This window comes from Ips typographus, linkage group LG15 (assembly GCF_016097725.1).
Source record: "Ips typographus isolate SLU linkage group LG15, UJ_Ityp_2.0, whole genome shotgun sequence".
NCBI lineage: Eukaryota > Metazoa > Arthropoda > Insecta > Coleoptera > Curculionidae > Ips > Ips typographus.
This window is the reverse complement of record NC_138436.1, coordinates 3,555,429-3,570,701: the sequence shown is the minus strand read 5'-3', so window position 1 is coordinate 3,570,701 and position 15,273 is coordinate 3,555,429. Positions and strand designations below refer to the sequence as shown.

At 37.7% G+C, this 15,273-nt stretch overlaps 2 long non-coding RNA genes across 2 annotated transcripts in view; one reads left to right on the top strand and one right to left on the bottom strand.

The window, feature by feature from the left end:
- The window catches only part of LOC145738483 (uncharacterized), a 144,082-nt gene extending 135,227 nt beyond the window's left edge, over positions 1–8,855 (top strand). Inside the window, exon 3 of the long non-coding RNA XR_014180770.1 lies at positions 8,372–8,855. This is a non-coding gene — a long non-coding RNA (uncharacterized LOC145738483). The remainder of the gene's footprint in view (positions 1–8,371) is intronic.
- LOC145738479 (uncharacterized) overlaps positions 1–15,273 on the bottom strand; it is an 89,428-nt gene that overhangs the window by 26,344 nt on the left and 47,811 nt on the right. The window lies entirely within an intron of this gene.

Here is a 15,273-nt window from a genome sequence, read left to right as displayed (position 1 = left end):
ATCTGCGCATGCCATTTGGCTTAAAAAACGCGCCAGCGACCTTTCAAAGGATGATGGATGAAATTTTACGTGATTATCTCTACCGATTTTGTTTTGTGTATATGGATGATGTAGTAATATTTTCGAAATCTCTATCAGAACATATTGATCACATCAGAATTATATTCAAAAAGTTCAAAGAAGTAAATCTCAAAATTCAATTAGATAAATCCGAATTTTTGCGTAAAGAAGTTGCTTTTCTTGGACATCTTATAACGTCCGAAGGTATTAAACTAAACCCTTTAAAAATCGAAGCAATCCAACGATATCCAATTCCTAAAACTCAAAAAGAGATAAAGGCTTTCTTAGGGCTAGTTGGTTATTATCGCAGGTTTATTAAAAACTTTTCAAAAATTACTTTTGCAATGACAAAATGCCTTCGTAAAGGAAGTGAAAATTATATCGGAAATCAAGAATTTAAAGAAGCTTTTCAGAAATGTAAGGAACTTATTAGTAATTCACCTGTTCTTCAATATCTAGATTTTAACAAACCTTTCAAATTGACAACTGATGCATCCAATATAGCAATAGGTAGTGTTTTATTTCAAAACGAGCATCCTATAGCTTTTTACTCTCGAACTCTCAATTCTGCTGAAAAAAATTACTCTACTATAGAAAAAGAACTTCTTTCAATCGTAGAGTCAACTAAACATTTTCGTTGCTATCTCTATGGTGTTAAATTTGTAATTGAAACTGACCACAATCCTCTTGTTTGGCTTTCAAAGATTAAAGAACCAAACTCAAGATTAATACGTTGGAAATTAAAACTAGAAGAATTCAATTTTGAAATTAAGTACAAAAAAGGAAAAGAAAATGTCGTTGCCGACGCATTGTCTCGGATAGACATTAATACAGAGTTGCAGTCGATTGTACCTAACACCGACGAGACAGTTGCAAATCTTGCAGACTTTGACTTAGCTGACTATGTGTTAAATCAAGGATACCTTAATGAAAATGATCCGAAAACAACACCACAGTCTACCACTGATAAACAAAGGAAATGAAACTTTGACTGATACCACTGTTCACTCAAATAATGACCCCGAAGGAAAATACCTTCCTATTTCCGAATTACCAGTAAATCACGCTTCTAATCGATTAATTATCGATTACGGCAAAAATTTCGAACACAAATTCACAAGACCTTTTAATAAAAATCATCACTTTGTTCGCATTTCTCAAGAAGACAGACAAGAACATATTTTGAAAATCCTAAAAGAAATAATTAAACCAGACGTGACTTTTACAGTTCATATTCCAAATACAGAGTTACGGATTGAATTTCAAAGATTAATCGCTGCAAATTTAAATACCACCGCTAAACTTGTGTTATCAAACATATACTTAACCGATGTAACGAATACAGAACAGCAGATAGAAATAATTTCACAATACCATCAACACAATCATAATGGTATAACTGAGACCTATAACCACCTTAAACAAAAATATTACTGGCCAAAATTAAGAGAATCAATAACCAATTACATAAATAAATGTGAAATATGTTTACAAAATAAATACGAAAGACACCCGTATAGAATTGCATTCGAAGGTCCACTACTATCAGATAAACCTTTTAAAACTCTTCACATAGACATTTTCCAATTTTCGTACTGTCAATTCCTAACCATCATTGATTCCTTTTCAAAATACGCCCAAGCATATTACATTACAGACAAAAACGCTGTAACAATTTTAAATAAACTTAGACATTACTTTGCTCATCATAACACTCCTCAAAAAATAGTTTCGGATCAAGGTAAAGAATTTCAAAATAACATCTTCAAAGAATTTTGTCAATTATTTAATATAGAAATTCATTACACTACACCAGGAAATTCATCATCAAACAGTCCAATAGAAAGATTGCATTCAACAATACTTGAGAAATTAAGAGTACTAAAAATGCAAAATCCAGATGAAACACCTCAAAATCTCATGATATCGGCAATCTTAATTTACAATCAAAACATTCATTCAACAACTGGACATTCACCTTTTTCAATCTTGTACGGTCCGTATTTCAATGAACCTAGTTTAAATAATGATTTAACTATTTATGAGCAGTATAACGACAAAAGAAAGAAAGAACTTTTACCCTTTTACGAGCATGTTTATAAGACAGCACATACAAAACAATCCCAAAACACCCAAAAACAAAACAAAAATCCTGAACAAACACCTAACATTCAAACGGATGATACTGTGTACAGAAAAAACCCGCTTCGTAACAAAATGAACCCTCAATACATTCGCACGAGAGTTACGGAGACTAACAGAAATAAAATTACAGGTATTTCTAAAACAAGACCTGTAAACGTTCATTTAAGAAAAATCAAAAGACTTAGGAAAAATCCTACTTCTTTTCAGCCTCCCGATCCTGATCCTTCAGACGCAGGCCCTTCAAGTACACCGACTACCTAATACAGGGTACTACATGGAAAATGTATCCCCATCGCTTATTACTAACCATTATCATACTACGTATATACCATTTAACATATCTAGTATTAAGTTTACTTTATCTCAGTTCTTAACTAACATTGTAGTCTTAAAACCTTTAGTAGATGAACAAAATAACAAAGCAGTAACCACTTTATATTTTCATACATACAAGCTTATTAACCATACATATAGCAATTATGAGAAACTAAAGTTAATGCAAAGCAAAAATCGCAGGAAGCGCGGACTAATAAACTTTCTTGGAAGTGGTATTAAATTTATCACGGGCAACCGGGCAACCTAGACGATAAAGACCTGGATACAATTACTCAGAACTTGGATATACTAAAGCGAAATCAACTAAATTCGATGCATAAGATCAACGAACTTAGTTCCTTTGCAGGTAATATAATGAATAAATTCAAGGATACTTTAGATATCATCAATAAAAATTCAAACACCATTAAAATGGGTTTTTCAAAACTATCGAATGAATTAACATTAAACTTGTGTTTACAAGATCAATACATCCAAATAAATGATCTAAATCAACTATTGGAAAAATTATTAAGGATGATATCTTTTGCACACTTAGAAACACTAGATTTGGAAATTTTGTCTCCAAGCGAAATAAATGAAATTTGGAAATATCTAAAAATTCATTATCCTAAAAAAAGCTCTATGGCCTATACAACATATCACAGAATTAACCCTAATCTGTAAAACTGGTCTATTAATAATGGACGATATGGTCATTCTTGCAATCAAAATACCAGTGTTTGAAGTGAGTGCTTGTGATTTAAAATTTGTTTACCCCGTACCCAACAACGAGTCGCAAATTGTGATTACACCTAGCAAGTTCTATTGTAATGAACTTTGGTATAAAGTTTGTAACGAAATAAGTGACAAGTGGATATGTTCGAACCCACTTATTGATAGCTGTATTTTATCCAAAAATTGTCAATATGCGTTAGTTTACAATAATTATAAAGTTCACACATTAACACATGCACATGCTTTATTGTTCTGTACAAAAACATCAGAAATAATTTATGAAGATTGTTTTAGATTTGAAAAAGTGTTAATAGATGGCTGTACACTTTTACAAAGTAAATGTGATGTAATTATTGATAAGCAAAAGTATTCACTAGCTATTAATAATGTAACCACACTTTTACCAGATGTACCAAGTTTACAAATTACCAACTTTTCTCTAAATCTTAAAATTAAACACTTAGATAATCCAGGTCAGGTTCAAGACGATCTTTTAGAACCTATTAAATTTGAAGAATTACTTTTGCAGAATAACTCGCACTTAACTTTAGTTATTATTACTAGTATTTGTATTATAGTTTTAATTTGTGCTTTTTGTGTAATATTTTACCAATGGAAAAAACATAAAGATGTTAAAGTTATTCCCTTAAAAACGCTTCAAAATATTATCAACGAGGACGTTGAATTAACTTAGGGTGGAGGAGAAATATCCCTAAACCATATATGCACCTAGTACTTCTGCTGATGCACCCAATATTTCTGCTGACGCTAGTATTAAGTTTTATAAAGGCGATTGTAACGCTGCAACCGTAATCATTAAGACCGTGTCAAAGCTTCAGGCTGTTCGGCTTAATTGTTCACCATAATTTTAAGTTTTTAGTTTAGTAAACGTCCTATTTCAACAAATAAAGTCTTTTTTAAAAGTTACTCCGTCTGACTTCTCATTTAATTAGCGATTTTTTTATTGAAAAAATTACTACGCCACTGGATCTATAGTGCTTTCAAATAGCTGTGACCAAAATTTTTTTTTTTTTTTTTTTGATTTTTTTTTTTTGATTTTTTTTTTTTAGAAATTAATCAATTAATAATTAATAATAAACAAGTAATTAGTAACACCATTTCTATGGCAACAGTTGATGCAGGGTGTTCTTTTGTGACCGTTAGCTTAGAGGATTTTTGAATTTTAATTTGTCATAACTTTGTTATTAATGAATGGATTTTCATGAAATTTTGGTCACAGCTATTTGAAAGCACTATAGATCCAGTGGCGTAGTAATTTTTTCAATAAAAAAAATCGCTAATAAAAATTCTCCATTTTCTATCAAGAAAAAGTATCGTAATATGACCTGAAAACTGAAATAAATATTTAAAATTTTCTCCCGTAATAGACATTTCATTCCTAATTATTTCAAAAAAAATCATTGAAATCGGTTAATAACCTAAAATTTTATAGGGGTGTTTCCATTCTAAATGGGTCACACTGTATAAGCTATAGGGTGTTCTTGTCCGTCGTCGCTCTCCTGTAGTAGAATTGCCCCTATTCCTTCTGTGCAGGCGTCTGTATGCATTGTGCAGCCAATGTTGGGGTTGTAATGTTTCAGGACTGGTGCTGAAGTGAGTTTCTCTTTTAGTACTTGAAATGCTTCTTCTTGTTCCTTACCCCAGCAGAATTTGTTCTTTCTTGTTGCCTCATGCAAGGGCCGAGCTAATACTGTGTAATTTTTAATAAACTTTCTATAAAAATTACATAATCTCAAAAAGCTTTGTAATTATTTTGTTTTCTTAGGGGTGGGAAATTGCTTAATTCCAGCTAACTTATCCTCTTCGGGGCTTATTCCTTCACTGCTTACAGAGAATCCTAGGATTCTTATCTTTTGCTGCAAATATTCGCACTTGCTTGGCTTAAGGGTTAAATGGGCTTCTCTCATTTTTTGAAACACTTTTCTTAATTTTGTGATGTGGTCATCTAGGTTTTCTGAGTAGATTATAATGTCATCTAGGTAGATGTCTTTCCATTTCATGTCTTTGAATATCTTATCTGCTAATTGTTGGAAAGTTGCCGCTGCGTTGCACAGTCCGAAACTCAACACATTGAATTCGTATGACCCGTGTCCTTGTGCCGTAAATGCCGTGTATTGTTTTGATGACTCTTCGATTGGTATTTGCCAATACCCTGAAAACATATCCAAGGTGGTAAAGTACTTGGCATTTCCCAGATATGTAAGAATGTCGTCGATCTGCGGTATTGGGTAGCAAGATTTTTTAGTCACTGGGTTTATTGTTCTTTTGTAGTCTACGCAGAATCTGGTGGAGCCATCTTTTTTCTTCACCAGTACAACTGGGCTTGCCCAGGGTGAATGGCACGGTCTTATTACGCCACACTCTAACATTTCTTGTATCTGTGCGTCAATGATTTCTCGCTCAGTTTGAGATACTCTGTAGGGGCGGCATTTGACTGGTTTATTTTCCGTGACTTCTATTTTGTGCTCTATGAGGTGTTTTTCCCATGTACTTAAGCGATTTACAAAAAATGTCTTCATATTCGGTCAGCAATATCCACTAATCCACTATTTTCCAGCTTCTTTTTGAATTCTTTTTCTGTGATGTGATCTAATTTATGGTCGTCTAGTGTCACTACGTCCTCTTCAGTTTTGTACGTTGTATAGAGGTGGCTTATGTCTTCATTTGTAGCTTCTAACCGTGCTATCGTTGTGCCTTTGAAAATTACTCTATTTGTGGGTCCTACGTTTGTCAGATTTACCGTGATTTTTTCTCCGGACTGATCTAAGCTGCACAAGAGGTTATTGCGGACCAACCACCCTTCGTTTGGCACCATGAGTTTTTTGTCGTTTCCTGGGGGCTGAGGTTCAACTTTTACTGTTTTCTTTTCCCCTGGATTAAGGACGCAATCTTCAGACATTCTTATTTTTTCAGCCATGTTTTCTTCGTCCTTTACGAAGTACGGCAGGGCGTCCCATGAGCTGCCTTTGCTCAGTTTATGGGGTTTTGGCCGCGGGTTCTTATCTTTAGAGACCCATAATGTTAGGTTTGTGTCTTTGAATTCTTCGTAGAGTGCATTTTTAATTTCTGTCCAGTCGGTTTTGTTATTTGCGGCAGTCGATCTAGGGATGGCTATGTTAGAGATACCGTGCCGTACTGTCCATTCTTTTAATTTAATGCAGCAGTTTTTAAGTGTCTGGGCGGACGTGCATTCACCATTATTTTCTATTATCGCCATCTGTAGGACGTGCCTGTTTCCTTTCTGAAAGCTGGTCGTACTGCCTAAGCTTATTTTGCCTGTTTCTTTCTCCGCTAGGTAATTTCTAATGGCTTTTCCGACTCCTCTGTCTTTGCTTGGTGTAGTGGAGCACGTAAAGGCCCATGCAACGTTGCTTGGCACGCTGAAAATTGATCCGGGCATTTCCTGGAAAACTTCTTTCCAGCTTCGTATGCTGTTTTCCTGTCTTGGCTCTAATTTAAAATTGTGGGTGCTTCTTATATTGGCAATTGGGTGCAGCTTGTGGGTGTTTTTTGTATTCTGTCTTAGAGGTATAATCATGTTTTGTGCCAAGCTGAGTGTGTTCATTATTAAACATATGGAGGCCTTCATTTCCCTTAAAAATTCCATCCCTAATATCAAAGGTTGGGGTGGGCCTGTCAATACTGTCGCTTTCACTTTCAATTTTCTTACTTTGTTGCCCCTAAGTTCCTAAGTTCAAGAGATGCCCATGTCTCTCCTTGACTAGCTATTCTTTGTCCTCCTGCTGAGAGTAGTAGGGTAGGGTGTTGGCCACGCTTGTACACCCCCTCTGTGAGGTGGTGGCTTATTATGTTTAACTCTGCACCTGTGTCGATAATTACTGGTACATAGTAACCGTTCACCACCGCGTTGATGTGTAGAATTTTGCAGCACGTTGGGCCCTGAGTGGAGAGGGTGACAGGGCTTAGTTTTGCCACCCCCTGGCGTTTGGGTACTGCTTCCTGCTTCTGCAAACTGCAGCAAAGTGCCCTGGTTTCCCGCAGTAATAGCACGCGGGTTTATTGTCTCTAGTTCTTGTGGAGACGTAGCGCCTTTCTGGCGGTGGCGTGCGCCTTATATCGTACGTCCTTCTGGGTGGTGGCGGGGTTCTTTCTCGATAGGGGCGGTTCACTTCGTAGCTTGACTGTTGCCTGGGGGCTGAATTGTACTCGAATTGGCGCTGGGGTCTAAATGCTGGTGGTGGGGTGGTTTCTACAGGAGCGTTGTCCATTGTAATGCACAGCATTTTCATTTCATCCAAGTTTCGAGGGGCCCGGTTGGGGAAATGCGTGAGCCAGTAGTATCTTGCACTAGATTCGTTCCCTAGGCCATTTTGGAAAATTTCTTGGAACTCGTCAAGGTCTACCACTTGTCTGTACTCTTCGTATAGGACCCTTAAGTCGTAAAAATAGTTCTTTGTTGATTCCATGGGCCCTTGTTTCCTTTCCCGCACTTTTGAGAGTAGCCGGTAACTGCTGTTGCCGTCACTAAACTCGTTTCTGAAGGCCTGGCAAATATGATGCCAGTTGCTGTCGGGGTTAGTTTCTTTATATTCCCTGTACCATATGTTTGCAGCCCCTTGTAAGAAGGAGTGAAAGTACAATATTTTTAGGGCATCATTCCAGTTGTTAGCCACCGCTGTTCGCTCGTAGGTAGCTATAAATATTGGTGCTGAGTCTGTACAGGGGTTGAAAGTTGGGGGGCTGATGAACTGGGGTAGTGCGGGTGTTTTTTCTCCTGTCTCTACAGTGGAGATTGTAACGTCTGCCATGGCGTTGGTGCCTATTATCACTTTCTTTCTGCTTTCTAATCTCTCTGATTGTGCTTGTGCTAGCTGGGGTGCGTTTTTCTCTCTTATTGTTACGTCGAGTTCGCTTTCTGTATCCTCGTTGTCCCCCTGTCCGCCTTCTTTCTTTTCAACTATTGCTTTCTCTTTCTGTCTCACTACAGTGAGGGTGATGTATTCAGGTAGGCCCTCTGGCTCCTGTCTTCGTGTATCCCCCACACTCGAGCTTCTATGTCTTGGTTCAAACGGGCTGTCTGGCTTTATTGACCTCAGGTTATACCCTTTATTCATTCCTTTTTCCTCTTGAGCCTTCAGTGGCTTGGATTACGAGGGTGTGTCTATCAATATGAGGATTAATAGACGGGGATTGAACGGAGCGCCTCCACCATGTCACGTTTAGGGGTGCGTAGTGAGGGATGGTAGAGAAACAACTTAGGTCACTGGCAAGCCTCGTTTATTATAAAAATATACCAAACACTTGAGAGGGGTTAATCATACCCCCAGAATAGAAGGGCCAACACGGCCGTAATCGTTGTTGAGCGCATGAGAGTTCGGGGAGGGTGAGTTTGGTTTTAGCCCTTCAGCTACACCGTAAAGGGGCACGCAAAGGTGTTCTTGTACGATGTGACCAAAAGACCAAGTGAACAACTGACAGGGTTAAGGGTTCTAACGGTCACTTCAAGTTGCGAAAGAACCCTTCTCTTATCAGCCTGGGATCCTAAGAAGGTAGCGAGCCGACCCACCACTTCAAGTTAGGGAATGTTGCTCGCCGACCAACCCGGAGACCAGTGATTTTAGATGGCCAGCCTTGCTGAATAAATACTCATCGATTGACCCATATTCCTACCAGACTTGCTGACATAAACGATTATTCAGTGTACAGTACGATAGGTATCGTGAATGTAAATGTTGGAATCTGTGACAATATTAAATAAAAAGTTGTAGCTTGTAGCTGCAATCATTTTTCTTTAAGCTGGAACCCAAAACAAAAACAAAAAAGTTTATAAAATCATGTGGCAACTATCATCTTTGTGATAATATTGTTACGGTCTGGGCCTACTATGCTCGATACTTCTTAACGAGCGCTCGCCTCGGGATGAAACCGATGCGCCGCAATATCTGGCCGGGCGCGTATTAAAGTAGGCCACAGTTAGGAAACGCTACCTGGAAGATTCTTGAATGATCAAGGCAACCCGCGAAGCGTTTCGCGGTCATTCTAGAACGTGGTTTGCGAATATAAAAGACGCGGTCTCGACCGCAGTAGTAGTGAATTTGGGAACGCGGTAAAGTTTAAATAGCGAAGTAATTGTGGAATTGTAGTAGTGTTTTTAGTAGCTGTGTTAATTATTGTACGGAGTGTTTTGAAGTGTAAATAAATTTATTAATTGTTGAGTTAAATTGACTTTGTGTGAACCCACGGGAAAATCGTAACAATTGGTGTCAGAAGTGCGATCAGACTTTAGTGCGACGTGAATTGGAACTAAACTTCGGGTTAGAGACTTGTGTTCAGAACCGGACTAGAGATTTTCGGAACAGTGGTGTGTTAAATTTATTTTATGCCAATAACAAGACGTCGAAGTGCAAACATGGAGGCCCAACTTGCAGCTATTATGGCAATGCTTGGAAAACAAGAAGAGATTCGACAGCAAGACAAAGAAGAACAAGAAAGGATTCGACAACAAGACAAAGAAGAACAAGAAAGGATTCGACAACAAACAGGAAAGATTCGACAACAAGAGAAGGAAGAACAAGAAAGGATTCGACAACAAGAGAAGGAAGAACAAGAAAGGATTCGACAACAACAAGAAAGAATGCTACAACAAGATATAGAAATGCGTCAAGAAGATAGAGAGCGGCAAGAAAAACGTAACGTAGAAATATTGAACGTTCTAGCACGGAACAAGACAGAAATTCAAGAGTATGTATCCGATAGTCTTAAAAAGATGGAGTGTGATGTTGAGGAAAAATTAAAGGATGTTCGGGAAGACATTAATGATGTTCGGGACGACATTAATAAAATCCAGAATGATGTCGAGATAAAGTTACGTGACTTAGAGCAGAAAATTGACAGCAGAGGAGCCAGCTCTACAGTGATCACCGGAAACGGGCTCAACAAGATCAAGCCTCCCACATACGACGGTCAAACTTCATGGGCAACGTACCAACTCCAATTTGAGGCCGCTTCAAATGCAAATAGATGGAGTAACGAGGAAAAGGCTGTAGCACTGGTGGTGGCATTACGAGGACCTGCATTGGAGCTGTTACAGACTCTGCCTATCGCCCAACAAAGCAACTATGACGCATTAGTAGCTGCATTAGAACGACGTTATGGGGATCAGCATAGGAAAGGAGTGTACCAAACACAATTAAAGGCAAAACTGCAGAAAACTGGTGAAAATTTACAAGAGTTTGAGGCCGAAATTCGTCGCCTTATGCATCTGGCTTACCCAGCCGTCCCGGATGAAATCCAAGAAGAACTTGTGGCACAGTGTTTTGTAGATGGGATTCGAGATCTGGAAGTAAAGAAAATGCTGAAGATGTTCAAAGGAAGCAACAGCAGCGAATTACTAGTTCGAGCGCTGGAAGTTGAAGCTGCGTGCAATGACTTAAAGCCAAGGATCAGGGCCGTGACTATTCAAGAGGAGAGAGAACCGCCAGCCGATCATGCTGCTACACCAATGAATAAAATTGAATCAATGTTCGGCCAAATAGTGCAACAAATGGCAGCATTAGCAAATGGCCAGTCCACACAGTTAGAACGGTCACGCCCGATCACTAGAGTGGAGTGTTATCGATGCGGACGTACGGGACACATCAAACGAGATTGTCGAGTAAGGATACCGTCCCGCTCTCCAACGAGGGACGTACAACCATCCAGAAGGGACCAGGAAAACTCCCACTAGTCAACATTACGGGGCGAATGTTGACTAGCGAAGACAAAGCCCCCAGAATTATCTCCATCAGAAGCCTGGGTAGATCAATGGGAAGCCTGAACGTAGATGGAAAGGTGGATGCGATGAACGTTACTTTTACTTTGGATACCGGTGCGGCAGTATCTTTGATCCGGTCAAACCTTGTGGATAAAAGTCAAGTTAAGCCTTTACGAAGAAGTATTCTCCTGCGCACTGTGACTGGAGAATCGGCTAAAGTTTTAGGAGAAATAACAGTCAAGATTTGCCTTGGAAGGATTACGTTTTACCACACTGTGCTAGTAGCAGATATTGAAGATGAATTTATTCTGGGAATGGACCTGATTCGTCAACATGGATTTTCTTTTAATCCCGAGCAAAATATCCTAAGGTTTGGAAGTGAAGAGTTCATCCTGTCAACCAATCACCGCTATGAGTCACCCATTAATGTTTTGGCATCTCAGACAGTAAAAATAAGCGGCAATTCCGAGCAAATAATCATTGGACATTTGGAGCAGAATTCTGGGAGCCGTGTTGGACTTGTACGAAACCCGGACCGACCAGGAAGATGCCTCATTGGGAAATCACTTGTAAATGGAGGAAGTGAAGTCCCAATAAGAGTTGCAAACATTTTTTCAGACGACGTAAAAATCAACAAAGGCGAAATTATTGCGGTATTCGAGCCTGTAGTCAAAATAACCAATTGCGATGGGTTACCAGAACAGGAGGAGCAGTTGGGGGAAAACAAGCTCTTAAATGAACTTGAAAAGACCTGGAAACATCTGTCAACACCACAACTGAAGAAGGCTCGGAAATTGATTTTGGACCATGGTAGCATATTTGGAACACCTAACAATATGGGAAAAACTACCATTGTAAAACACCGAATTAACACCGGCAATGCACAACCGATTCGACAACCACCTAGGAGACTACCGATAGCCAAACAACAGGAAGTGCAGGAATTAGTGGACAGGATGCTTGACGACGGAGTTATAGAAGAATCCTGCAGCCCTTGGTCATCACCTGTTGTTCTGGTCACTAAGAAAGATGGATCAAGCAGATTTTGTGTAGATTACCGAAAACTGAATGACGTGACCAAAAAGGACAGCTATCCACTTCCCCGTATCGACGACACACTGACGACTTTTGGCAGGATCCTGTTGGTTTTCCACTTTAGATTTGAAGAGTGGGTACTGGCAAGTTGGCATTGAGGAGCAAGATAAGGAGAAGACTGCTTTTTCTGCTGGAAATGGGCTGTACCAATTCAATATGATGCCCTTCGGACTTTGTAATGCTCCTGCTACGTTTGAAAGACTAATGGAAATTGTGCTTCGTGGCCTTAACTGGAAGACTTGCTTGGTTTATCTGGACGATATCATGGTGATGGGAAAAACTTTTGAAGAACATCTGGACAACTTGCAAGAAGTATTTGCTAGAATAGGTGGTGCCCATCTTCGATTGAACGCCAAAAAGTGTTGGTTCTTCCAAAAGCAAGTCGAATTCCTTGGGCATGTGGTGACGGTCGACGGAATCCAGACGGACGACAAGAAGATCCAAGCAATTAGAGAATGGCCAGTACCAAAGGATAAACACGAACTCAGAAGCTTTTGGAATTTTTGAATTTATTGATTGATTGATCAGGAAGACTTGTTACATCTAGCGTGCACCGTTTTGTGATTTGTGTTTATTATAAGCTATGTGATAATATATATCAGTTTTAATTTAGGCTGGGCAATTTTTTTTAAAACAAAAATTAGAAATGTTTTCTTTTTGTTTTGACTATGCAGGGTGGAGCATAAATTTGTGGCAGATAAAATATGGGTATTTTTAAATATTTAGAACCACATTTTTTAATACATTTTAAATTCTACACTTAATTCTTAAACTTTTACTTTATATACAGGGTGTTACAAATTCGATGCATTAGCATTGCTATCTCAGAAACTATTGTGGTAAGAGCTTTAGTTCAATGGAGAAGTTGCGCATTTTATTGCTAAATAATTTGGTAAAAAAAATTCAAAACATTTTATTACATGCGGAGTAAATTCGAAAATAATCATTAATAAAGTGGTAAAAAACAAATAGAAATTTGACTTTTTCGGTTTTTGTCGGAAATCTCCGGATGTTATAAAAAGTTCATTTAAAATTTTTTTTAGGTATTCAGCTGAAATCGGTTAAAACACGTTGACGTTTTTTATGTTCTTGTCGTAATATTATTTTCTTTGTTTCAGATATTCTCCCGGTGAAGCGAGATGTATAAAAAGTCGTACAGGGGAACGCTGGAATTCTTATTTATTTTACTAATATACTAAAGATTGGGGCGCGGGTTGTGTGTAGTTTTATTTGCTATTTCGATTTGCTGTTATGTCATATGCAACATTTTCCTATCCACAATATTTGGCCGCATAATTTTTATTTAATGTCCGACTAAATGGGGATGTATTACAAGAATTATCATTACTTTAAATGTCAATCTACGCATGGCGAACTGAGTAACTGTGCAGAAGTTGACATTGGAATTGAACCACACCAGCAATCAGTCATTAATATCTATCAAACGTACAATTTATTTTCCTGACTGATCAACATCCTACAGCAAAATTAACTTTTTGTGTCTGCTCAGCTTCGATTTACATCGAAGAATCAACCTTTTATCAGGTGGGTTTTCTAAGAACGAGCCAGAATGTTTATTATTAGAACTTCAAAAAAACCGCGTCTTTTAATGTGTATACAACCTTAGAACACGCTTGAAACACTTTTTTACACTCATACACTCAAAAGTTTACACCTTGTTTTATTTTGTACCTTCCTTGCGATTAATCTCTTTGAGTAAAACTTCTTTTCTTTGCTACTACGCCATTTTATAAAATTTCAGTTGGAAGTTTATTAGATGTCAAATATTATATGACGGATTTTTTGAAATGTGTGATCGAGATGGTTTCTTGTTCATTTTGTTTGTACAACATATATGTATGTGTTCGCCATAGATGTGATCAAAAGTAACTCGAAGGCGACTATCTTATCAGATAGATCGACAGATTCGTTAGCCCTGATATAATCCCAAACAGCTTCAGGTTTTAGTTTTATCCCTATTGTGCCCCTCACCTCGATCATTTTGTCAGTATGTTTACTTGACAGCATAAAAACATTTATGTTGTCTTTCCAATTTATAAAAATTAGACCCTCCCTACTCTGCTGCGCAAATATTTGACCTTTTTGAAGTTTCTTTAATACAACTGCTTTTGGCAAACCACATCGTTTTTTCCGTACCGTACCTACTAAGTGAGTATCTGAATCGATTAATCGCATAGCTAAAGGCAAGGGCGTACCCAGGATTTCAGCTAGGAGGGGGCACCCTAGTAACAACAGATATTCCTTATATATTAGTAGAATATTCAAAATAGAACATTTAATGTACAGAGAATATTACCTTAGAATATTCCAGTAATATCCAAATCACACATTTTTGAAATATTCATAAGATATATTTATGAATCTTCCTATAATATTATAGTAATCTTTCAGAATATACAAAAAATATTCTATTCACATACAATTTTGGGTACCCAACGAATAATTATTTTTGAATATTGGTACTAATTTTGTCTTAACCACTCAAAAGCTCTTGGACGGCGAATCTTTTGCTGAAATTTTTTTTACCCAAACCAAGAAATACATTTTAAAGTGAAGTAGAAGTCCATATATTCGCAAAGTGGAGGTGTATATATGAATACAAGAAGGAGGAAAACACTGCCTTCTCGACATATATAGAATTAATTTTTATATATTTAAGATATTTGACATATGCGGGGAGAAGGCTGATATGTGTGTTTTCCTATTGGTTTTCCCCTTCTTGTAAGAAAAATTTGTAGTGTATATAATGCTAATTTGGGATGACAACTAAATAACAGACAAAATTTTTAAAACACCATATCAGGTAACACCATATTAGGGCCAGGCTTATCAAATAAATTTTGATCCCTCAGGAGCCTTTGACAGAAATATGGATATTTGAATTTCTATGTCTTTTATGGTGACCCCCTCAGAATACAGCTGTACTGCTTCTGAAATATAAAAAAATATGATATATATTAGAGTCCTCAATTTTAATTGATCATTAGATACGTACTATTGAGTACTTTTAAAAAAAGCTGGAAGTATGTATGAACTTTTGACAACTTACCAATTAATGCTTGAGCAATTTTTAACCCCTTTAGAGGTTTTTTCTTCTTGTGGCCCACGTAACTGTACATAGACATAAACTCATCCGTACATAATTTTTCCATTCCACGTTTAAT